This window comes from Triticum aestivum, chromosome 7B (genome assembly GCF_018294505.1).
Source record: "Triticum aestivum cultivar Chinese Spring chromosome 7B, IWGSC CS RefSeq v2.1, whole genome shotgun sequence".
In the NCBI taxonomy this organism is placed as follows: Eukaryota; Viridiplantae; Streptophyta; class Magnoliopsida; order Poales; family Poaceae; genus Triticum; species Triticum aestivum.
Genome location: NC_057813.1, coordinates 386,119,404 through 386,145,416, shown reverse-complemented (window position 1 = coordinate 386,145,416; position 26,013 = coordinate 386,119,404). Strand labels below are relative to the sequence as shown.

Sequence of the window (26,013 nt, the reverse complement as noted above, 5' to 3'; positions counted from 1 at the left end):
AATTCGCTTCCGATGATACGGGTGTGCGCATCCCTCCCAACCTCTCACATCCCCTCCCCCTGCCTATCTACCCATCAACCTTTGAAGATACTAGATGACCTGTCGCGCCAATTGGTGCGAAAACGAATTTGAAACAAGAACTAAAAGAGATTGCTTTGCTTTTTTTGTAGCATACGATGTTGGTATATACTTGAAGTGTTGTGGATCAGTATAGAAGTCAGGGGACTACATATCAACTCTTATCTTGCTCTTAAAACAAAACAAAAAACATATCATTTCCTCTCTTCATAGCATTCTCCTCTTCTCCTCGGGTGCTCTGTTTGGCGTGCGACGAATCCTGCACCACCTCCGCCAAAGCCAAGGGAAGTGTTATTTACATAGCAGGAAAAATGTATGATACAGTTATATAGACATCTCTAGGAAAATAATGAATTGCACATGTAGATGGAGACTAAAACGAAGAAGGCATTAAGAATCAAGACGAAGGTCTGGTCATAGTTAAGTTTCAGTTAAAATATCAAATGAAGTACCATCCATGACATAGTTAAGTTTCAGTTAAAATATCACGTAAGAACTTTTCAATTGAACTTAAAAGAACATACCGAGACTCAACCATTTGACACCCACTGAGAAGGTTCTCATATGGATGGACCCACGAGACAAACTTACGACGGGTTAGACAAAAAACAGGAAACATTTTCATGTCAAAGGTATTTCAGAATTAACGGGAAGAAAACACAGAAAAATTACTGCCCCTCATCTTGTCATAATTACAACTATTCTACTATCATCAAATGGTGGACAGCCAGCCCTCCCACACATATATGAATGACTAAAAAAAGAGGCCCTGTCAGAAGCAAGGGCATTATCACATACCATTGTTTCCTATCTGAATTACAAACATAAATTTTTAACTAAATGTAATAATGTATTACAGGATAACCAAATCAACTTGTATGCATGAAAAATAATTAAGCGTATCCAATCATTTGCGGCAACAAGACCAGCTTATATTATTCAAAGGAAAGTCAACATATAATAATACGGATTTCAGCAAGGACTGCGCTAAATTTATTAACTTGTGTTTCAAATTTATATTCACTTGTTAATCATGTAAACAAGTAAAAACACCTTGAGCAACAGGCATATCAATAAGGTTGGAAGGGGAAAAAATACACAACAAACTGCTTGGCGATGCATATCCTTTATTTATTAAGATCCTATTTTGCAGGAGCAACTGAGACTTAATAGCACACTTTCAGCACCAAGGAAGTCGCATATTCTACATAAGATCCCTCCTCTTCGTTCCTACAAAATGTATGAAAAGAAAAAATATCATGAAAGAGAATAGAGGGCAGGTAGAATGTTGTCATATTAAAAAAATATGTTCTCACAAAAATCATGTCGACTTTATCACTACTGTATGTGCAGGTAAGGAAGTAACTTGAGTTGTGACCTATGAGCAAGTACACATCTCAATAGCAGGTGAAAAGAAGTCAATCTTTGAAGATTCTTACCACATGTATCTCGGCTAGATGTCTTTGCTTTGAGCAAATCTTTCAGTCCTTTCATTGTCGTCACAACTTCTTCAGCTTTTCACTGTAAAACCTACATGCAGCAGGGTAGCATAACTAAGAAACGAGAAAACTAACAATTTTCTGTTTCTGATTCAAAGACGGAAGTTTATGCATCTCAAAATTATTTCCATTTGCATCCCTTCTACAGCCATACGGTCGCCGGAGCGCAGCCCCTACCATCAACAAACTCCGGTTGGACCAGCCCGCAAAAGCCCATGCGCTAGGATTACAGCCATGACAACTAAAGACCACAATGATCATCACTTCTAAATACTTGACATGGTGTGAGAATTTAGGAGCGGATAGCACGCAGGCATGAACCACAGTTGTATAGATGACTGACAGGGTGGTCAGGGACGACAGACTTGCCAACGGCTAGGAGCAACAACCAGTTAATTGTCAGAGATAAGAAAATAGTTAATTTTTGAAGAAAATTATGAAAAAATTGCAGTGTCATGCACAGCCAGCAAAAAAAAGCCAACTATTCATGAAAGATTTATCCTACGCTAAACTAAAAGCTAGTTAGAACTATAAACATGCAAGCTCTCACATTACTTCGAATTGCTAACCTCAAATATGAGATCTTGAAGAATGAATGCCGTATGGTGCTGACTGCCAATATGGTAAATACATGTATTTGTTAAGGTACCTATAAACTAAAGGCAAGAAAACTGACAATTTTGAGATCAGGGAACCCATTCTGAGTAGGCCTTGTACCAAATCAAATGAAAAAACGAAAGTTATGCAGGGGAATGGATCTGTGGTTGCCGGATTCGCCACCCATCATCTGCAGGTTACAGAGAGTACCAAGAACCTGTGTGAGGGTGTGGCAGTTCCGTAAAGAAATATAAGAGCGTTTAGATCACTAAAGTAGCGATCTAAACACTCTTATATTTCTTTACAAAGGGAGTAATAAACATTCTGGAAACGTAAAAGCTGCCGGTATCTTGTTTCCATATATACCAAGACAGGAGCATATTATCATGTGTCACTTCAGAACACTAAGAGAGCATCAGGACACGATTTTAACTTGTAAACCATGCCAGATACAATCTAAGTGTTTACATGCCAAAAGACCATAAAAACCAATAACAGTGGGGTGGCCTACTTGGACTATACTGAAACTTACTCATCTTCTTTTGCTAGTGATAAAGGGTTGGGGTCAGACGATACAGTGAGCTATATAGCCAAAATAAGTATCCCCAAATGGCTTGTTCAGGAAATGTGCAGAATATTGTTTTTTTTATTTTTATCCAGTACTTCAGTACATGGTTTCCAAACCTCTGGCCTGATCAATTATTTTTCTTATTAGAAAAAAATACATAAATGAAAATTTATTTCCCTATTAACAGATTAGAAGATAAACAAATCACATGTTAGTGATCACAAGGTAATGCCTAAAGATGTGCACTACAGTAACAAAAGAAAAGCAAGATACACAGCCCATCACAGTTACATAAAACAAAATTTAACAGGATAGATCATATCTGCAGCATACCATTGGCAAGAAATTACTTGAGGACGCATGCCATTGCTAACTCTCTTCTAGGCCATTTTCACGTCCTTGCAGCCCCAATTCCCACACCATTACCTCATCTCAGTGCCAGTTGGAGTACCGGTTGACATGACCATAAAAACCTACGTCAACATCAACCAGAGGAATCATTTTTTAACGAAAGGAAAAGAAGCACAAAGTGATCATCACCACCTTGGCCTTTGGGGAACCAATTTAACATTATTGTCTTTCATTGACATGTTTGAATCAACAACTAACTTGAAATAGAGTAAGGATACGACACATGATAGAAGTGGCTACAGATGGTCAAATACTTCAGATTCTGACAACAAGGAAGAATAGCCAACCTGCATCTTAACAAAATTTGCAAAAACAAACATGGATGGGAGAAACAGATGATTCACCCCTTTCTTTTTAGTCAGGCTCTTCCACAAGATTATTTCTCTTCGTTTCTATTGCAGATCTAAAATTCCACGAGATTATTTCTTTTCTTTTTATATCTCAGATCTGAAAAAACACAAATTGAGAAATCAAAATCACAGAATCAAAGAACTGAGATAATACCTGGGGAAGGAGGAGGGGGAGCAACCTAGATTGGGGATGGTGGCGATGTACGACGAGCTCCTCCACTCCACCATGACGCGAGCTTCACCTGGAACTCCTGCTACTCTGACCCCACCCCGCACCAGCATCCTCCTATGCTCCTCCATGCCCACCACGAAGACCATGTTGCCCCTGCTCTCCCATGGTGGCGTCCCTCCTCTACTTCCTTATCTCTCCCCTTCTCATGTTCTCTCTCTCTCTCTCTCTCTCTCTCTCTCTCTCTCTCTCCTGCAGATCAAATCGAGCGCCGCCGCCGCCGGAGAGACTCGGCTCCGTTGGAGACAGGGAGGGGGAGGAGAGAGCGGAGGGGCACGGGGGCCGAGGACGTGCACGTCGAGCACGGGGCAGCTCGCGCAACGCTCCCTTGCGGCTGGGGAGAGGAGAGGAGGCGGCTAGGGGAGATGAGAGGAGGCGGCTAGGGTTCTGCAGGTGAGGGAGGAGGAAGCGAGCGAGGGGAAAGGAAGAGGAGAGCGCTCGGGACTTGTCCTCGCCGAAACGCTACAGAGGGGGAGGAGAGAGCGGAGGGGCACGGGGGCCGAGGACGTGCACGTCGAGCACGGGGCAGCTCGCGCAACGCTCCCTTGCGGCTGGGGAGAGGAGAGGAGGCGGCTAGGGAAGATGAGAGGAGGCGGCTAGGGTTCTGCAGGTGAGGGAGGAGGAAGCGAGCGAGGGGAAAGGAAGAGGAGAGCGCTCGGGACTTGTCCTCGCCGAAACGCTACAGAGGGGGAGGAGAGAGCGGAGGGGCACGGGGGCCGAGGACGTGCACGTCGAGCACGGGGCAGCTCGCGCAACGCTCCCTTGCGGCTGGGGAGAGGAGAGGAGGCGGCTAGGGGAGATGAGAGGAGGCGGCTAGGGTTCTGCAGGTGAGGGAGGAGGAAGCGAGCGAGGGGAAAGGAAGAGGAGAGCGCTCGGGACTTGTCCTCGCCGAAACGCTACAGTAAATCGCGAGGCACTATGAGGGGAATAAAAGGAGACGTGGCTGATGCCGCTAGTTGGGCGCACTAGCTCATCCTTTATATGTTCAACTAGATGACCAGTTGCGCCAAATGGCGCAAAGACCTATTTAAAACCATGTTCGTTTTGAAAATATTTGCATTTTTCAGTAACCGTGTATTTGAGTACATTTGATAAGAACTTATACCCCTATATAAAAAGAAAATTAAATGCAAATATTTTATTAAGGTAATAATGCCACAAATTAGATCATCGGTAGGTCAAGAAAGTTGAGTCTACAATTAGGAATTCCGAGTAGCTGTAAACTTGCATTAAAAAAAGAGTAAACACAAGTGACACAATAAAATGTACTTAATACATGAACTCGTGAACATTGTGTACAGGAGAAGTTAATAGAAATAGTTGTCAACTACATCATATAATTTGGTTTTATACTCTTTTGTGTATATATCCTGAATGCTACCCATTTGTGATCAACTCTTTGTCCTTCGAATCAAATGACACAACTACTGCCCCTTGTGGAAAAAGAAAGGACTCTATAATACTCATAAATGTAAAAGGAAAACATCATGTAATGCATCTCAACCTGCGCAAAGCAATGTAAAAACCATACATGCTATCTACATACTCTCATTGTCTGGCAAAACATAAGTAGCCGAGGGACCCTGTACAAAAGAATTGACAATTCACAAAAAGAAGCATGCCATCAGCTGTCTAGACAACCATAAAACAATAAGTGGCAAAAGCTCCATCAGAATTAGCATTTGCCATCCAGTTTATGAGCTAAAGTTAGAGCATACCAGTCGATGAAACATATTAAGCATCATCTATAAAACAAACTCTATTTTCCTAATAAGACAACATAGATATGAAATGGGCAAACTCTATTTTGCCATCCAGTTTATGAGCTAAAGTGGAAAGCTATGGTCACTGAATTTTAGGCACTTTTTTTAGCAAACACAGTAGGGTAAAAACCCTACTGTAACTCTATTTTTTAGGCACTTCACCGTATAAACAATGGCCATAATACATGTTTATGGCTGACACCTCACGAGCAGCAAGCTTTACACTATTTAGGAATGCATACAAGCAAGTCCTGACAATTGAGATTTTCAATCCAGGACCAATCAGATATATGCCGACAGCTAGAATTCTAATTGGAGTCATTCCCACCAGAACGCGCTTTGTATACTAAATAATAAGATGGATTGTTTTGGGTTTATAGCCGCCATAATCAAGGCTCTAAACCTGGTACTATTTGCATGATAATGGGGTGCTTTCACACATCAGCATAAAACCAAAGAGTCATTCTTATCCTGTAATAGAGATACTATTCTTTTCACAAGCTCTTATTTTTCTACCCATACTAAGTTGTGCCCCTGTTTAGTGCTGACACTACAAACTTTAGTTTACGTGGGTGTATGGACAATATATAAAACATGAACCTGGTGAAAAAATACAAGGGATTACCTGAATACATGATGCTACAGTACATATATTTTTCTAACTGGAAAATAAGCCTATTACTTCCTGCTCACAGATTTTAGTTCATTTCTAAACTCTGCATTATATTGAGACAAGCACACTACATCTATATTCTGCTATAACACAGATTATTGTTACCTTACTATGGAAGCAGCTAGAATTATTTTGTGGTGATAAAACTATGGAAGCACGTTGGCAATACAATTATAAAATATACTATCTTCAAGGAAATCTGCACTTGTAGCCCTGTTTGATAGCAAAGTACTTTCTATGTATTTTGAGAATAACACAGTTTTTGAGATTAACACAGTTTTAATTACAGTGAGCTGTTTGGCTACCACTAAAAACTGTGGTTTAAATTACAGTATTAAAAACAGTGATCTTAATACTGTAGTACTTGCAAAATTATCATTTTTTCTCTGTATTAAAAAAGAACTGCATAACTCGTTTTTTAAAACTGAGCACGCTGAAAAACAATCCACGGGTGTATTCATGTGCCTCTCGACACACATTTCCTGCTAGCTCTCGATGGTGACACGGAAGAAGGCCAAGACGGTCCCGTGGTGCCCGCGACGACAACACAGAAGACGGCCTGGCGTTCCAGGCCATATGAAGCAGCAGCTCAACCTAGTTCAACTCCTCCGATTACTGTGCAAGCTAGCTTTGTGTATGGCCATTTAATGCATATAGCCGTTCAGTTTGCAACGGCCAGCGAGCAGGGTACACGCGTGTCTGCGACTGTTAACAAATGGCCAGCTCTCGTCGCCGCTCCACCTTCGGCACTCCGGGAATAAAAAAATAAAGTGGATATTCATTTTTGTGGATGTTAGCAAATAAAAAATGAAACCAACTGGGAATAGAAAACTTAAAAGGGCAGTAAGTAACAACAGAAACGGAGATAGAGAGAGATAAATGCATTAATCCAGCTATAAGTAGTAGGATAGAAATGAAAAACCCATTGTTGGAAAACAGAAATTCGACCTCAGAGATTGTCTAAGTTGTGACATCGTTTGTTAGCGGCAGATCAGTATTATGTTTTTCTTTTTTGCATAATGGTAGGTTAGTATCTTGTCCCGATATTATATAATAACATCTAGTTTGTATCAGTCATAATTTTCACATGAACAAACTGCTATAAAGATTAGTCAAGCCTAAACTCTAGATCCCCGCAAAAAATGGAAGTCTAAACTCTAGATTAGACCTAAACTGATATAGTAGTAGTAATCCTTCACCATTTAATGTATGGATCACACTAATACAAATCATAGAAAAACTTAGTCTTGTATCATAGATCTGACGATAGAAGATAGCCATTCCACTAATGAAGCGAATAACTACATTTAGTAGTAAGATTGAGCTTCTGGACATTTAGACAATCCTAACCTGGGTTTCTTAGTAAAGAAATGGCTGAAGACCAAACACGTCATCGTGTTACCCTTCCTCCTTGTTCGATTCATCACTTCCTACTTCAGAAAAGAAACAGAGTAACATAGTTCAATAATAGCACACTGTTTCAGAACATATTATACCACAGAAATATAGACAAAGCTGTGCATGCATGGAAGAAGAAATCGAGTGAAGGAGGAGGAACTCACAATGAGCTTTGGCCCATCGATCTGGACATGCCAACGCCAAATATAAATAGGGGCATTGCCTGCTCTGCTTCCTTCCCCCACCCACTTATTTGCGTGACACTCTTCCGCGACACCCTCTACTCACACCACTCTTCCGCGACACTCCGGAGGTTGCCCTTCGCTTTGCCTCCCTGACCACAACCTGAAGAGAGGAGATGCAGCTTTGAGAATACTTCAAGAAACAAACCCGAGTCACAAATGAGTTGGGAGATACAGTAACAATAGGTTTAGTACGTCCAAAGGAGAAAAAGGGGGGTTGCATACTTTAGAATCACATTGCAGTTCTCCACTAATGCCACTGCCTCTGGATGATTTTCACCAAATGCTTGCCTAGCAGGTTCTTCATATCCAATTGCCCAATTTGTACATGGTGCGCCAGTACTGTCAAATGATCAGAAAGTATGTGGAGGTCAAGTTTGTTCTATCTACCAGCAAGCATCTAATAATAAACATGCAGATGGAAATATAATTACCAGATAGCTACTACCCTTCAGACAAACCTCCACAGCCAGCAAAAATATCAAGGGTTGCAAGACAGTTCTCTGGTGTTGCGTTCTGTTTGTCTGAACCAGCTTGCTCATCATCACAAATCTACTTGCCTTCATTCTTTTTTGCAGCATGCGCCTTCCTTGTCAAGGTCATGAGCTTAACATTTGTCGGTAGCTGGTTAAAAGAAAAGACATGCTCAGTCAACTACCTGAAGCAGTTTCTCACAAAATAAATGCAAAACTGGAGAAATCAAAAGATGAATGTTGGCAATAACTAACCTGCTTAAGAGCTCCAGCATCAGGATCATATAAATGTTCACAGTAAAAGGCATGCTCAACCACTACCGGAAGATTTGAATTTGGAATGTCATTCTTTGCTATAACCTCACATTTCCCCTCAACCATCACAAACTGGCACACTTATTATATTTTCACTGTAGTATACCTGGATCAAACAACAAAGAAATATTAAATACCAAATGCACAAACCAAAAGGTTATTGGGAATCATAGTAGTATGACAGTAATGATGTGGATCAACAATAATGAAGTGAATAGTAGGCCCTGGACAAATAAGGCAAAGTGACAAACCTCTCTGATGAAATATCATCTGCCCTGTATAACCTTCTTGCATTGACTATGGTTGATTCTGGATTAGCTTTATTTGATCTAGAAGAAGCTTTGATACTCTGCAGATGCCAGATGGCACCCAACTTTATGGTGACAGAATTGACAGTGTGCATCAATTCAACTGATTTAGTTACCTTGTCCATATTGGGCACGAGGTCTTGCAGCCTCCTTAGCCTCTTGCTATTCCTTGCTCTTCTTTCCTAAACAGCATAAGAAAGAAAAATATTCAGTACAAACATGTCTCACCAAGACAAACACCAAAAATGTTGTAGGAAATTAACTAATCCTCTCAGCGATGCTTCGTGGGTGAGTGGCGCAGCCACGCTTGGTGCAGACTGTGTAGGCGATGAAGTATTGCTGCAGCTGCAGATAGTCGTCCATGCCGGACATGTCTAAAGACGTGGTTGACATGCCAAACTGAATTTGGTCCAAGGTTAGAACTGTAGCATTAAACAATTGACGGGGAGCAGAGTGCGGATGGATGTGAAGTGTATACATGTGAAGCTTGTCCTACTTGGGATTCGATTTTGCTGAGGCTGGTGACCATGCCATCGTCGCTGTCGATGAGCACCTTCGCTTTTTTGCTTCCGGGCATGAAGAACATGATGTTGGAGTTGGTGTCACCCGAGGAGCTCATGGAGAAGCTCCTGGAGAGGTAGCTGGAGCCGTTGTTGACGGTGATGCTCTCACCGACGGCCGACGGCATCAGCACGGGCATGGCCATCCCCATCTCCGTGTGGGATAATGTTCTGCTGCCTCGAGTAGCTCCATAGCTGCAAATTAAGTGAGAGATCTCCAGGTCAGTGAATTTTGAATTTATCTAGAAAGCTAACAGTATTGGGGGATAAAAGAAATAACAGAAAGTATTATACTTCATAGTCACATAAGCCATACCATGAAAGAACATGAGTAGTACCTGTATTGGGGGATCAAAGAAATAACAGAAAGTATTATACTTCGTAGTCACATAAGCCATACCATGAAAGAACATGAGTAGTACCTGACTTTGTTGAATTGGGAGAAATCATGTTAAAGTATGGATTCCGTTTAAACCAGCAGTATCTCTTCACCTGATTAGAAGAGACTAAATAGTAAATCCCCTTGACATGTGACGTCTCACGCTTGACCTCCTTACTGCCATAACATTTATCCTCCGAATCCCCATCCCACCATAGACAAGCTGCACACACCCACAAAAAATATTAAAATCGCTTTATCCTCATTGGGGTCGTAATCAAATATTGTAAATACATATAGACAATAAATAAGAACCCTATTGGGGTTACAAAGAGGATTAATCATAGGCGGGGAAATGAAGTGAAATTAGTACTCACCTCATACATGAGGAAGGGAAGCTGGAAAAATACACAATTTGACATAACAAAATAGCACCAGCTGCAATATAGGACCTCCAGGAAAATAAACCTTGCCTCTCTGCATTTTGGATCTAGCTAAAAATGGCAAATTTTAGAAATGCTAAATGTTAGGAACCACTATGTGATTCAGAAGAAATTATTTTATGTACCAGTTCTCACACTGTCTATCAATCTCCTGATATGCTCAATGAATAGCAGAGAAAAATAACTGCACAACCCTGCTTGTCAACTTAGGTCTCTTTACCTCGGCCGGCTCCTGACATTGTTGTCTTTCCCAGCTTTAGCCTTCTTTTGCCATAACAGTAGTAAAATCCTATATGGCCAACGAAATCAAAAGACCCTTTACTAATATACTAAACTCAACAAAATCAAAAGACCCTTTGCTAATCTACTGAACTCAATTAAATCAAAAGAACAAAATAACTGTGGGGGTTCCCTGTGGAGGTTCATAAAGGACATGGCCCAGTCAAGGCTTGTGCAGTGAGGCAAAACTAAAAAAATGCACATATGCAAGAATATATGCAAACCTAAAAAAATGTGTGCAAGAAAATTAAGAGAACTATAGGGAGAAACACGAACCTGGGAGGGTGCTCGACTAAGATGGGCTCCTGTGCCGTCACTTGCAGCCATTGTCGTCCCCCTGCTGCGGACGCGGGGACGGTGCCGATGTGCATGCTAAAGAAGGTCACGACCCTATGGCAGCCATCTCGTCAGGGTCATTCTCCTTCTCCCATATTTGCCTACTTGCTCCCTGCCTGCTCCACCAAGCGGACAAACCCAATCCTATGGGGAACAAGAAAACATGAATAGATCAAACTAACTGGCAGCAAACAAACTGATTTTCTTTTGAATTAATTTCAATACAATCAGAAAATGGCAATGATAAGAGGAGACAGAGACACTCATTGGAGAGCAGCGAGGAAGTAGCAACGGTGGAGGAGAGAAAAACAAGCCGAGGCGGGAGGAGGTAGCCAAAACTGCCCTTGACGAGGACGCTCAGGCCATCTTCTCACACGCCTTCATCGCCGCCCCGCATCTCCACCTGCTCCAGGGTGGTTCCCAGGCCGTCGCCGCCGCTGGTCCCCGTGCCACCTCCTCTTCTTTTTTTCTTCCAGCGGCGGCGCACCCGTGGCTTCTTGGTGGTGAGGGCTCACGGATTGCGGAGGAAAAGAGGAGGCGGCGGATTGGGGAGGAGAAGAGGAGGCGGCGGATTTGGGAGAAGGAGAGGATAGGGATTGAGGGAGAAGAGGAGGCAGGGGATTGGGGATGAGATGAGGCTCTCTGTAGGCTAGGATTTTCACCGTGTTCGTTTTCTGGAGCGACGGGACCTCAGATACCCACCTTCTCAAACAAGCAACCCCACATACACCCGGGCCCAATGGTCATCGGGGTGGACTGCTAGCCGGAAGTGGAAAAAAACTAACGGCGGGGCTGCTGCCAGCAGCCAAAACACTGCTACAGTAAAAAGATCGCACGGCCAACGAGCTTCGCGCGCGCGGAGGCCTCAGGTTGGCGGGTAGCCTAGCAGGCTTTATATGTTAGATGTCCACGGGTAGCGGCGAAGACAACGTGCCAGCGTAAACAACATCACCGATGTTACTCTTGTGGTAGACCTGCTCTTCCTCGCCAGGGCGATGTGCACCATCCAAGTCAGCCGCCACACAATTCTGCCCACCACCATGGAGAGAATCAGGGCTTCCCCAAACCCATGCGATTGCTTGATATATACTCCCTCCGTTCCAAATTACTCGTCGCTAAAATGAATGTATCTAGAATTAAAATACATCTAGATACATCCATACGTGTGACAAGTAATTCAGAACGGAGGGAGTAGGTAAGAGTCAGGCTTGTTTGACTGATAAACAGAGCTGGTGCTGGTTTTCTTATCATCTGTATTTTTGCTGATATACGGATCATCATTTCCTACTTGTTGCGACTGTGAACCTGCAAGCTACACATTTTCATATTCCCGGAAATTTGGTCTGGTTTGTGTGATGTATGTCATTGGAGTATTGATGCATGTTGTTTCGTGTTATTTTCAGGGACGGTAATGCTTGTGAGGAGTACACAACTTTGCTTGGCTTGTATCTTCTCTCAACGAAGTATATACTGTTAGTGAGGTTTGTTGCCCCTCTATGGTTTGGCCAATTTTCTATTGTTTATCGCGTGCATTATCTTTTTCAGTTTGTCCATGTCTTGTTGCAGGTTGCTGATTATACAGACTCAATCACTGATCCTCCGGGTTAAACATATTGGCGGTCCGTGCGATGTAGTACACACAATGGTCAACTTTGTGTACTACATACATCAAACAATCTGATTCTGTTCAGATGTTGATCCATAGATCAATCGCTTTGGATTATTTTGATAAGTAATTCATTTTTTAAATTATTCATGTTTGCAGGCTCTGCAGCATAGAGCTTTTGTTATTCCCTGCGAAGTTACATTCACTATTTGTGAAAAGGAAAAGATGAACCGAGAGGTGCAGTATTACTGGGAACATGTGTACGTACCAAGTCAAAATGATTCATATGCAGTCTAGCTGTAGGTTACATTGTGATCAGAACTTTCTCTTAGTGCATTTGTATATAAATTGAACCATATATGAGTAGATATATTCTAAAAAAACACTGAATCTGTGGTATAGCTCTAGCTTTTATCTGCTCACATTCACACGATGATGATTATAAGGCCTCTATTTTTATCATGTATCTTCTCTCAAATGTAACGTTCTCCCTTTATCCATTACCAACAATATATGCATTTATTTAGCATGTATGATAATTTCTATGTATGTCCTTGTAGTTATGGAATTCTTATCATTCTATCGCAAAAATAGATGGGCGCGGCAACGCGCGCCAGTAATGGTCTAGTTTATAGAGCAAAGAGGTGGTGCGGGAGGCCAACAAGGAGGGCACAACCCATCGGGGGGCGCCTGGTCACCCAGGCACGCCCTGGTTGGTTGTGCTCCCCTTGGAGCTCCCCTCAAGTGCGTTCCTGGCCCAAAAAATCCACAAAAAGTTTCGCCGCGTTTGGACTCCGTTTGGTATTTGTTGGGGATATAGCTATTGGGTATGACCCGCCAGGAGGGGCCGGGTGGGTCATACCACTAGCGGTTCATAACAAGAAGGCCTAGGAAGATGTTGAAGATGGCGGTTCACGAAGCAAGCTTACTGAAGGCCCAAGACCCAAAGGCGACTTGAGGCCCACGGGCGTAAACCGCCATATGTTAACTTGTATGATAAGGAAAGTGTAGTTTTGTCACTGAGCCAGACACGTTGTGTATGAGCCGGTCGGGACTCTGTAAGCCATCGAGCATCAGCCTGTGTATATAGAGGGGTGACCCGGCGGCGGTTTAGGGCAAGAAAGAAGAGATCGAGAACTCGGTCAAGCGCATTCACTCCCTGGTAATCGAAGCCCAAGCAATACAACCCTAAACTAGAGTAGGCCTTTACCTCCACCGCGAGGGGCTGAACCAGTATAAACTCGTTGTGTCCCTTGTCCCATTTAACCCCTTCAAGCTAACTACGTCGCGATGGCTCCACACGCAAGTCCTCATGCTAGGGCATCTGCCATGACAATTCCACGACAGTTGGTGCCCACCATGGGGCCAGTGCACGGTGGTTTTGAGTTCTTGAAGGGCAGCATCGCAGGGCTCAAGGGATACGCTGTGGGCCGGATGACTAAGAGTCGTCGCGGAAAGCTCTACATTGATGACGAGGGCTGGGGCCCCGAGGCCGACTCAATCAAGCATGGGTACCGGGTCCCCTTTGGCGGAATCCACATCTTCATTGGTGAGCCGGAAGCTGAGCCGGACATCTGCACCGACATTGTCGAAATCGCTCGGCGCGCGCGACCCGCCAAGGTTCAAGCCGCCCCGAAGCATGTCTTTGTTGGTTTCGTTCACGGAGCGGAGTTGGAAGGAGGATCTGAACCTGGTGGTGAGACGGTTGTCTACTCAGGCGATGAGTCCTCAACTGGTGAGACCAACTCCAACTATCAGGTGCAGGATGGTGGGCTTGGGGGCTGTTTCGATGGTGACAATATTCCGGACCCCTATGAGCCGCCACATCGGGTCGCGATCTTCATGGCCGGTACACAGCCAGGACATGATTCTTCCACGGCAGCAGCAATGATCTCTGGGTCAGCAACGACGACGGCTCCCGGGTCAGGAGGTCCTGTGCGCCCGCCGGCTCAAGTTTTATCTGATCTATTGGATGCCCTGGCAACGTTGTTGACAGCGGAGGTTAACCCGGCGAATCAAAACTCAGCACAACGCAGATGTTGCAAAATTATGAGATGAGATAACCCAAGCCAAGGAGGAGCTAAACACGGGGAACACCCGGATGGCAATGGAGCGAGCCTCCTTGCAGAGGGAGGCGGAACGGATTCAGGCAGAGAGCTTCCGCTTAAGCCTGGACCAGGACGCATCAAACATGGTCTTTAACAGAAGGCATGTGAGTCGATTACCCCCGGCTTACGATGTGAGGAATCTTTTCAACACGCCTAGGGCAAGAACCAGTAACCCGCCTGGTGTGGATCGGGCCGCTGAGGCAGCGGCGGCTGGAGAACCGATTCAGCACGTGCTACAGACCCCCCCCCCCCCACGTTTGAACTTGACCCCTCGTCAACATGTTCCGACACCCTCGGGCATTTTTCTAACCCCTTGGATAACATGATAGCTGCGGCTATTCGACTGGCAGCTCTCCCAGCTCACAATGAGTCGCCAGCGACAATGGAAATACGGAGAGCCGGAGAGCTTCTTTCGATGGATGTGGCCCAGTAGGCGGCTTATTCATATAGTCGTGATCGTATCCATTCAACACCATGTCCAAGCCGAAGTTATAGCAGGAATATTGATGAACCAACCGTGTCAAGCAGTGAACGGCAATCAACCCTGTAGGCCTGACCCGCCGCGTGCTGGTAATGATGCTCATGCTTTGGTGGACCAGGGCCGAGCGCGACATGAAGCAAAGCTGGCAGCTCAGTTGGCGGCTCAGCAACAATCTCCGGTTTATCCATCAGCGTTTATGGAGGCATGAGTGACCTCTAGAACCTTGGGTGTGCCATGTTTAGTGCTGGCTCTATGCAACAAGTGCTTACCTAAGGATTTCAAGGGCCCCCGTAAGGTGCCTAACTACACGGCGGATTAGCCCCCAGAAGCTTGGATTGAGAGTTATGAGATGGCTATGGAGATGCTGGATGTCAGTGATGCTGCATGTGCTAAGTATTTCACCATTATGTTGGATGGGCTGGCTCGTACTTGGTTGAAAAGCCTGCTCACTAATTCTATTGGGTCATGGGCGGAGTTGAAAAGGCGATTTATTCAAAATTTTAAAGACACATGCAAGAAGCCTATGTCAATTCTGGATCTGGATTCATGCGTTCAAGGTGAAGGCGAGTCAACAACCAGGGTGCGCCGGATTTTAGCTGTTATACACTCATCGGGCGGTATCAACGCCGGTTAGCAGTCCTGATGTTAGGGAAGAATTGTCGCTTCCTTCCCCTTAAACGGAAATTGGGGCGGCTTAAGCGTAATTGCAATGATATGGGGGAGCTCATGGCGGCTCTCGTCAAGTATGCCGACTCTGATAGCACTAAAGATCCTGAGTCTGATGAGGAGAAGACTGAGAAGGGGAAGACGGGTGGCAATGCAAAGGGACTGCATAACACGGCGGGTCAAGGTGGTAATGGTAAGCGTAAGGCGGACGGCGACACGCAGAGTAATAACCAACGTCGCAAGGGGAAAGTGCAAGCACCCCAGTTTGGAGGGCCAAAGTTCAACCTTGAGGCCATGATGAATCAGCCTTGCCCAAAACATGGAACCCGGGATAAGACGGCCAGTCATGTGGAAGGATTGCTTCATCATGAGGGAGTATAGAAACTCTAACTTTTTTCAGAATAATCATGGCCCGCATGGCGGTTCAGGGTTCAGCTCTCATGGACGTAGTTTTGGAGGCGGCGGTTCAAACTTTGGCTTTCAGGGCCAAGGTAATCAAGGTGGTTTCAATCAGCAATCTAGTCAAGGGAATCAGCAGCAACAGTCTAGTTATCAGAGTAATACAAAGCAGCTGAATGGTCACTACAAGAAATATGTCAACTAGTGACCTTCTGTCAGTGACCCTGGAAGAATTGGTCATAGATCTATGACCATTTCAGACCAATTGGCCAAAAGCTGTTCGGGGGGCTCCAAACCCTAAACCATTGCGACCATTTTGGTCAGAAAGGTCGTAATTTCCTTACACGAAAAGGTCATAAAGCAAATAGCGCTAGTCCGCTGCCCTATTTCTAGTTGTTAACGACCAATATAGATGGTCATAGCCTTGTAAATTGTGGTGGGTTGCTATGACTAGGCGCCACCTCATCAGTTTTGCCTATATGTCATGTCCCTATGGCAGTTTTTGCCCTAGGTTGTGAAGCAACCTATATTTCTGTCATTCCCAAAATTCCCAAAAAAATCTCATAAATTCTTTGGGTCATATCTTCGTCAAATATGTAAAAACCTTCCTTGCCTAGTTCAAAAATAATTCAAAAATATTCATTTTCCTATTCTGTTCAAAACAAGAGTTTGTGAAGGAAGTACCACTTTGGCATGTCCGAATAGTATCCATTTTCTACAGTGCTTTCCTATGCCCAAATAACCATCCTCCACCAAATGCCAGCTCAATCCATTCATTATTTTGAGTTGAGCTTCAACATTCGTATTTATGTCCAGTGTGGTAGTTTGCAAAGCAAGTACCACCTAGGCTCCTCCTTTTGAGCTAAAAATTTGTGAAGACGGTCTTCTTAGTAACTGATCATCCTCAGCCAAAACTCATGCCCATTAGCCATGTACATTTCCCGTACCGCTAATCAAACACTTGGCTGATAATTCATCTTTGAGTAGCGATCGGTCTCCTCGTGAGAATCTTATGTTGTAATTTTCTTTGTAGCACCTACCTGGGGAGTGCCCAACCCACTAGACATGCCTACGCCGCCCAGAAAACATGGCAACGCCACGGTCACGCGGTGACCACGCGGCGGGCATGCGAGTTTACGCGCTCTAGAGTTGGGGCCCTCGGCCACCGCCCAAACCTCGACGTACCACCACCAAACCATGTATTTCTGATTAAATAGGTACTTATGTAACTAGAAATGACTTTTGGAAAAAATAAATAGCAAACTATGAGGCAGTTGCAGTTCAAATTTGACCCGCTTCCAGCGGAATCGGCAGAAATTTGTCTTTTTCATGAGAGTTGGATCAAAACTTTTTGCACCCAACCATTTTGTCAATTCTGCATTAAATATGTCCTAGTATTTGATAAAATTGATTTGGTCCAAGTTCGCAACAATTATTTGGGAGGTCCTTCACAAAAAAACCTCCCTTTGGGCACTCGAAAAATGGAAAATGGTTTTTTCGTCCAAAGAAAATGAAAACTTCCTTAGGCAACATTATCGGCCATTCCAATATGCACCCTTGTGCACAATATGGGATCATTTGAACAAACTATGCCATGAATGTGGCCATAAGATTGATCATTTGGCTTGAAAGACATTGATCTCCACACGTGATAGCTCGTTTCTGAGAACACTTTTTTAAAATATTTTCCGTATTACAAGTTTGTTATTTTTTCTGAGAACTTGGCCACATATAATGACGCAATGCGAAGGTTTCCCAAATTTTTGATTTTTTTTTGAATTTTTTATGCCCATTTCAAAATGCGGTCAAAACGGCGGGAATGACCGTTCCTAGCTAGTGGTTGAATCTTATATTTTTTTTGGTGTTTCTCTGATTAAATAGACACTTATGTACCTAGAAATGATTTTTTGAAAAAATAAAGAGCAAACTATGAGGTAGCTGCAGTTCAAATTTGACCCGCTTCCAACTGAATCGGCAGAAATTTGTCTTTTTTACCAGAGGTGGATCAAAACTTTTTACACCCAACCATTTGGTCAATTGTGCATTAAATATGGCCTAGTATTTTAGAAAAATAATTTGGTCCAATTTTGCAATAATTATTTGGTAGGTTCTTCACAAAAAAACCTCATTTCGGGCACTCGAAAAATGAAAATGACTCTTTTGTGCAATGAAAGTGAAAACTCCCCAAATGAACATTGTTTGCCATTCCAATATGCACCCTTTTAAACAATATGAGATCATTTGAACAAACTATGCCATGAATGTGGCCATAAGATTGATCATTTGACTTGAAAGCCATGAATCTTCACGCATGATAGCTCATTTCTGAGAACACTTTTTAAAAATAATTCCCGTATTACAAGTTTATTATTTTTCCTGGAAACTTGGTCATATATAATGACATAATGCGAAGATTTTCCAATTTTTTGATTTTTTTTTTGAATTTTTTATGCCCATTTCAAAATGCGGTCAAAACGGCGGGAATGACCGTTCCTAGCTAGTGGTTGAATCTTATATTTTTTTGGTGTTTCTCTGATTAAATAGACACTTATGTACCTAGAAATGATTTTTTGAAAAAATAAAGAGCAAACTGTGAGGTAGCTGCAGTTCAAATTTGACCCGCTTCCAACTGAATCGGCGGAAATTTGTCTTTTTTACCAGAGGTGGATCAAAACTTTTTACACCCAACCATTTGGTCAATTGGGCATTAAATATGGCCTAGTATTTTAGAAAAATAATTTGGTCCAATTTTGCAATAATTATTTGTTGGTTCTTCACAAAAAAACCTCATTTCGGGCACTCGAAAAATGAAAAATGACTCTTTTGTGCAATGAAAGTGAAAACTCCCCAAATGAACATTGTTTGCCATTCCAATATGCACCCTTTTGCACAATATGAGATCATTTAAACAAACTATGCCATGAATGTGGCCATAAGATTGATCATTTGGCTTGAAAGCCTTGAATCTTCACGCATGATAGCTCATTTCTGAGAACACTTTTTAAAAATAATTTTCATATTACAAGTTTATTATTTTTCCTGGAAACTTGGTCATATATAATTACACAATGCGAAGGTTTTCCAATTTTTGATTTTTTTGAATTTTTTATGCCCATTTCAAAATGCGGTCAAAACGGCGGGAATGACCGTTCCTAGCTAGTGGTTGAATCTTATATTTTTTTGGTGTTTCTGTGATTAAATAGACACTTATGTACCTAGAAATGATTTTTTGAAAAAATAAAGAGCAAACTGTGAGGTAGTTGCAGTTCAAATTTGACCCGCTTCCAAGTGAATCGACGGAAATTTGTCTTTTTTACCAGAGGTGGATCAAAACTTTTTACACCCAACCATTTGGTCAATTGTGCATTAAATATGGCCCAGTATTTTAGAAAAATAATTTGGTCCAATTTTGCAATAATTATTTGTTGGTTCTTCACAAAAAAACCCTCATTTCGGGCACTCGAAAAATGAAAAATGACTCTTTTGTGCAATGAAAGTGAAAACTCCCCAAATCAACATTGTTTGCCATTCCAATATGCACCCTTTTGCACAATATGAGATCATTTGAACAAACTATGCCATGAATGTGGCCATAAGATTGATCATTTGGCTTGAAAGCCATGAATCTTCACGCATGATAACTCATTTCTGAGAACACTTTTTAAAAATAATTTCCGTATTACAAGTTTATTATTTTTCTCGGAAACTTGGTCATATATAATGACACAACGCGAAGGTTTTCCAATTTTTTGATTTTTGTTGAATTTTTTATGCCCATTTCAAAATGCGGTCAAAACGACGGGAATGACCGTTCCTAGCTAGTGGTTGAATCTTATATTTTTTTTGGTGTTTCTCTGATTAAATAGACACTTATGTACCTATAAATGATTTTTTGAAAAAATAAAGAGCAAACTATGAGGTAGCTGCAGTTCAAATTTGACCCGCTTCCAACCGAATCGGCGGAAAATTGTCTTTTTCACCAGAGGTGGATCAAAACTTTTTACACCCAACCATTTGGTCAATTGTGCATTAAATATGGCCTAGTATTTTAGAAAAATAATTTGGTCCAATTTTGCAATAATTATTTGGTAGGTTCTTCACAAAAAAAACTCATTTCGGGCACTCGAAAAATGAAAAATGACTCTTTTGTGCAATGAAAGTGAAAACTCCCCAAATCAACATTGTTTGCCATTCCAATATGCACCCTTTTGCACAATATGAGATCATTTGAACAAACTATGCCATGAATGTGACCATAAGATTGATCATTTGGCTTGAAAGCCATGAATCTTCACGCATGATAGCTCATTTCTGAGAACACTTTTTAAAAATAATTTCCGTATTACAAGTTTATTATTTTTCCTGGAAACTTGGTCATATATAATGACACAATGCGAAGGTTTTCTAATTTTTTGATTTTTTTTGAATTTTTTATGCCCATTTCAAAATGCGGTCAAAACGACGGGAATGACCGTTCCTAGCTAGTGGTTGAATCTTATATTTTTTTGGTGTTTCTCTAATTAAATAGACACTTATGTACCTATAAATGATTTTTTGAAAAAAATAAAGAGCAAACTATGAGGTAGTTGCAGTTCAAATTTGACCCGCTTCCAACCGAATCGGCGGAAAATTGTCTTTTTCACCAGAGGTGGATCAAAACTTTTTACACCCAACCATTTGGTCAATTGTGCATTAAATATGGCCTAGTATTTTAGAAAAATAATTCGGTCCAATTTTGCAATAATTATTTGGTAGGTTCTTCACAAAAAAAGTCATTTCGAGCACTCGAAAAATGAAAAATGGCTCTTTTGTGCAATGAAAGTGAAAACTCCCCAAATTAACATTGTTTGGAGTTCCAAGATGCACCTCGTGCAAATATTTGATAGCTTCTTCACAAAAAAATTCATTTTGGACACTCAAAACATAAAAATTAAAATGCTGACATGATTTTACACTTTTTTTTGACCACGACCAATTTTGAATGGTCATAACGTCCAATACTAAATGGTCATAACGTTATACACGCATGCTGCGTTCTAATTGGGCCATAGCCATCTCACGCGGATCATGCATCAAGCACCGTTGGATGCTCGTGGATCCAACGGTAGCCCTCGCCCCCACCCTTTCACCCACCTAGCCCTAACAACCCCCACGCCCCCACTTCCCCACCGCAACCTTCTCCACCTTCTCTCCCTCTCTCCCTTCTGGATCCACCGCCGCCGCACACCACTCCTCCTTCTGGATCCCCCACCGCCGCCCCCAACCTCACTCCCTCCCTCTGGATCTCGACGTGTCGCCGCCCCCACCCCACTCCTCCGATGTTCCTCCCATACGGTCACCGCTCGGCCCTCCCCATCGCGCTCCCAATCCAGATCCCTCCCCTCCCCACTCTCAGATCCAACTGGCCCAAGACGGAGGCCGTCGTGGACATGGTCGCCACCACCGTCCTCTCCCTCGTCGTCCTCGGCGGCGGCATCTGGCTGAGCCACCGGGCCGCCACCACCGACTGCGAGCGGTTCCTAGAGCGGTTGGTCATCGCGCTGGAGGCGCTGCTCGCGGGGCTCGTGGGGTCGCTGTGGCGGACGACCTCCTCCCCTGCGCCGCCTCCCTCCGCCCTCGCGTTCCGATTCAAATCCGTCCTCGCGGGGCAGATCTAATCCGATCCAGGGCGCCGCCATGATGCACCACCACCACCAGCTGGACCAGTGGCTCGTCGGCGTCCGCTACTCTGACCAGGTGCAGGAGTCGCTCGACAAGCTGCAGGCCTCGCTCCCTCCCTCCCTCCTCGACGGATCCAGGAACCCTATATGGCCAGGGTGAGACTGTAGGAGGTCAGACCCCTCCTCTAATTCTCTTCTTCTTCTTCTATCTCTAGTTTTTTTCCTCTCCGCATCTCATCTGATGTAGGCGTGTGTGCGTTCGGTCGTGTGCAGGCACTGTCCTCCCATCTCATCTCCCTTGGTGGTGAAGGAAGGAGTCCATGGAGACGGAAGCTGCTGCCCTCCCATCTCATCTCCCTCCTTGCGCAGTGAAGGAAGGAGGCCATGGAGAGAGAAGCTGCTGGGGATGCCGATGCTGATGTCGATTCAAGAGGAGGGCCATGGAAGGTCCTCTCCTTTCCTCTGTCTTGTTCGCTTGAGTCCTGTTTCCGTCTTCTCCATTCAAACATGTTCTTCCCGATTCAGACATCTGTTAATCTGCAGGTGCTGTTGCTGACACATTCGGATGCTTCTTTTGTTAATCTATAGGTGTTGTTGCTGGAGTGTATGTAGGCACGGAGTATGGAGTGGAAAGGGTCCGCGGAGAGTATGACTGGGTAATGATGCTCTGAAAATGTTTCTTTCATGCTTCTTGCACTTACCTGAACCTTAGGTAAAGGAATATCTATCTACATGACTGCCTCTATAGAATTATTCTTTGTTTGTTGGATGCTCGAGAGTAGGGGATATGGTTTTCTGGGAGAGACATCTTTGCAAAATATGGTTTGGTAGCTATATATCTGCTGCTAATTGAATTGGTCCTTAGTTTAGTTAGTGGACTAAGTGGTTGACTTCTAAGCTTCAGCTACTAAAACCCACTTGCAAATTTGTCTTTATTGTTTGCATAATGTATTTGCTGCGACATGTATATCAAATACTGGACTAATAGGTTGCCAGTTTGTCCACTGCATACTTTGAGGCTTTGTTACCTACTCATTTTAGAGAACTGTATACTTACTACTACAATTGGTATTACTGTTATTGTCATGCAGATTATAATTGAATTATGCCCTGGTTTGTTGTAGTTGTATGCTTATTTGCTATGGTCTGAACTCTGTTTCTCTGCAGGCCCTGAATCTCTCATTGTCTTGGTTGTTGCTTACTACAGGGAATCCACTATTGTTGACAGACGATGAAGGGCTTCTTATGGGTTGCTGCTCCAATGGAAGGTACACGACAAGCATGCTTCAATATGCTACACTTTGCTAGCTGTTGGCATGCATCCTTCAAGATGCACCTCTAGCTCTAAGGATAATTAATGTTCCTGCATGGATAGCTGACTGTTTAGGGAATTTCTGTGATGATGATGATGTCATGCTGGGCAGAGGATGTTAAACATTTAGACTGTTGCGGCCTTTCTGGTCTTTGATGATCTAAAATCGAGCTTTTTTAAAACTGATGCCTAGGATGCCATCAACGTGTTTTTTCTCCTCATCTAGATATGCATCTCTCTGTGTTGGTGTGATATAATGTAGAGGAGTTGCATGTCAATCTTTTGTCAACTGAGCATATGGTGTTAAAGGAGATGCTACTAAGATTTTTCGTCGTTGAAGTATCTTAAAATGAGCTTTTAAAAACGGATGCTTGGTTGATCTAGTTCTAGGTGGGTGAGAGTCTATTGTTGTTGGTGTTGTGTAGTCATTTCTTTTTACATCTTTGAAGAATAAAAAAGATGAACATTTCTCCGGCAAATGTCTGAAGTAGTTGGTGCTGTGTAGTCATCGGTTGGACCTATGCATTTCATCACAATTCAGATCGGTGAATGTATTACAGTGATGTTCATTGCATGACCTGCACTTGTACCAATATACCATGCTGGTACCTGTAGGTTAGTGTTGGTGGTGCCTAACATGAGCTTGAATGTGGTAGTTGAAGTGTAGAACAACAGCAGGTTAATGTGTGTTATTTGCCGTATGCAAGTCTGTTGTTTTATTTGCCCTTTCTAGTATTGTACAAACTGATGCATTTTTGGCATAAACAAATTATTCTATAAGATCTGTAAAAGCAAACATTTCACTATGCAAGTCTATTGTTTTATTTGCCCTTTATAGTATTGCATGATAGTGTCCAAAATCAGGAAGGGAAAGGTGAGGCTGGAACGTACGAGTGGGTAGATCTACTTTGTTGTTTACATTAGTGTTGCCATTGCAATTGTTTGGTTCTGGCCTCAGCAGCAGTACACTAATGCTGGTAGCCTTTGTGTTCACTCTTTTACAGGAGAGCCAGGACAAATTTGAAGTGCAAATCCATGAAGCCAAGTGCAAAGCTGTGATGCATTGTGATACTATAGAGATTGTGACATTGGAACGGATTTACTGTTATTTGTATTCACTTGCCAGAGATTTGTTTATTCCGCTTGACTGTAATAAATTGTGACATCGGAACAGATTTACTGTTATTTAACAAATTATGTTTGTTCTGTTTTGTTTGAAATAGTGATTTAAAAATGTGTGAAATGGAAACCTCACAAGTGGGATCCACTTATCAAAATAATCTGAGCAATGTTGAAATATTTGACGTGTGGGACCAGCTCCAATATATAATGGGCAAAACTAGAAATCTATGGACTAAAAAGGCCACGACCCAAAATAAAAAGGCTATAATGTTGCAATGAAGGCCATGGGCCAAAAATAAAAAGGCTGCAATGAAGACCATGGGCCAAAAATAAAAAGGCTGCAATGTTGGGCTTGGTCCATGAAGCTGACAAAAAATTCATAGGAAAACAATATAAATGGGTTGAATTAATGGGCTAGGCCCATGTAGAAAACCAAATTGGACCGGGCTGAATCTTGTGCCACATCAGCTTGCCATGCTGGATGCCTACGTGGCCTGGGGAGGCTGCTAGTGACCAAAACAAGACAGTAGGCATATTTTGGTCGTAAACGTCCACGACCTTCTCACAGAGAAGGTCGCTATAGTCAGTTTACGACCGTCAGCTTTTGACCTTCTGTTTTTGGTCAAAAAAGGGTCGCAAATGAAAAACAATGACCTTTTGGTGACCAATAGTCAAGGTCACAAGTTGACATATTTCTTGTAGTGGGTGGTCAGTATCATGTGTTCACCACGAGCCTGTGCAAGCGAGATCAGAAAATCCATAAGCGGGCGGTGAACTCTGTTGAGCCGACGGTGCCTCGTTATTTAAGGTGGTCTAAGCAGCCTATTGTATGGAGTCATGAGGATCACCCGCCTCGGGTTGACAATCCAGGTCAGTTGGCATTGGTGGTTGCTCCACGGGTAGGAGGATATAAGCTTACAAAGGTGCTCATGGATGGGGGCAGCAGCATCAATATCCTTTACTATGAAACTTTTTGTCGTATGAATTTGACTGACAAAGATCTTAAGGCATCTTCAACTATTTTCCATGGGGTGGTGCCCGGTAAGTCGGCGTATCCAGGGGTAAGAAAACACTGGACATAGCTTTTGGAGACGACAATGATTCTAGAGCTGAGAAGTTGACCTTTGAGGTGGTAAAGATCAAAAGCCCATACCATGCTTTGTTCAGGCGGCCGGCTTATGCCAGGTTTATGGCGCGGTCATGTTATGTTTATTTGCAGCTTAAGATGTCGGGTTATAAGGGCACCATCATGGTGCATGGTAATAGAAAAATTTCCCTGTATTGTGAAGAAGGTGATGCTGCGTGTGTTGTGTCGGCTTGTGCCACTGAGGAGTTGAAGTTTTATAAAGACAATATTGACCCGACAGATATGACGCCTTTGAAGAAGCCAACCACAGAGAATGACCCCCTATTGAAGTTTAAATTGGCAGATGATACGAAGATGGTTGATTTTGTCCCTGGCGACTCATCAAAGTAGTTTAGCATATGTGCTAATATGGATCAGAAATAGGAAAGCGCGCTCATCGAGTTCATCCGTGAGAACCGGGACATCTTTGCATGGAAGCCTTCTGACATGCCAGGTGTACCGAGGGAACTCGCTGAGCACACTCTTAATGTGGATCCCAAGTTTAAGCCAGTCAAGCAGTTTCTTCGTTGTTTTAATGAGGAGAGGCGCAAGGCAATTGGTGAAGAGGTGGCCCGGCTCTTGGCGGCAGGGTTCATCATTGAAGTTTTTCATCCTGAGTGGTTGGCTAACCC

The 26,013-nt window shown here is 43.1% G+C and overlaps 1 long non-coding RNA gene across 46 annotated transcripts; it reads right to left on the bottom strand.

The window, feature by feature from the left end:
* Positions 1 to 1,036: 1,036 nt before the first annotated feature.
* LOC123162277 (uncharacterized) lies at positions 1,037 to 11,682 on the bottom strand. Of its 46 annotated transcripts, XR_006481160.1 has the most exons (18): positions 11,163 to 11,675; positions 10,842 to 11,045; positions 10,507 to 10,575; positions 10,221 to 10,337; positions 9,865 to 10,066; positions 9,401 to 9,659; positions 9,168 to 9,303; positions 8,848 to 9,086; positions 8,537 to 8,702; positions 8,243 to 8,432; positions 8,034 to 8,150; positions 7,731 to 7,911; positions 3,498 to 7,601; positions 3,076 to 3,215; positions 2,295 to 2,364; positions 2,147 to 2,189; positions 1,518 to 1,608; positions 1,037 to 1,308 (listed from the first exon to the last, which is right to left on the bottom strand). It is a non-coding gene; the product is annotated as an uncharacterized lncRNA (long non-coding RNA). The 46 variants fall into 46 exon arrangements; XR_006481151.1 differs by having other exon boundaries at positions 2,147 to 2,364; positions 3,441 to 7,601; positions 11,163 to 11,679; XR_006481157.1 differs by having other exon boundaries at positions 2,147 to 2,364; positions 11,163 to 11,678.
* Between the last annotated feature and the right edge of the window lie 14,331 nt (positions 11,683 to 26,013).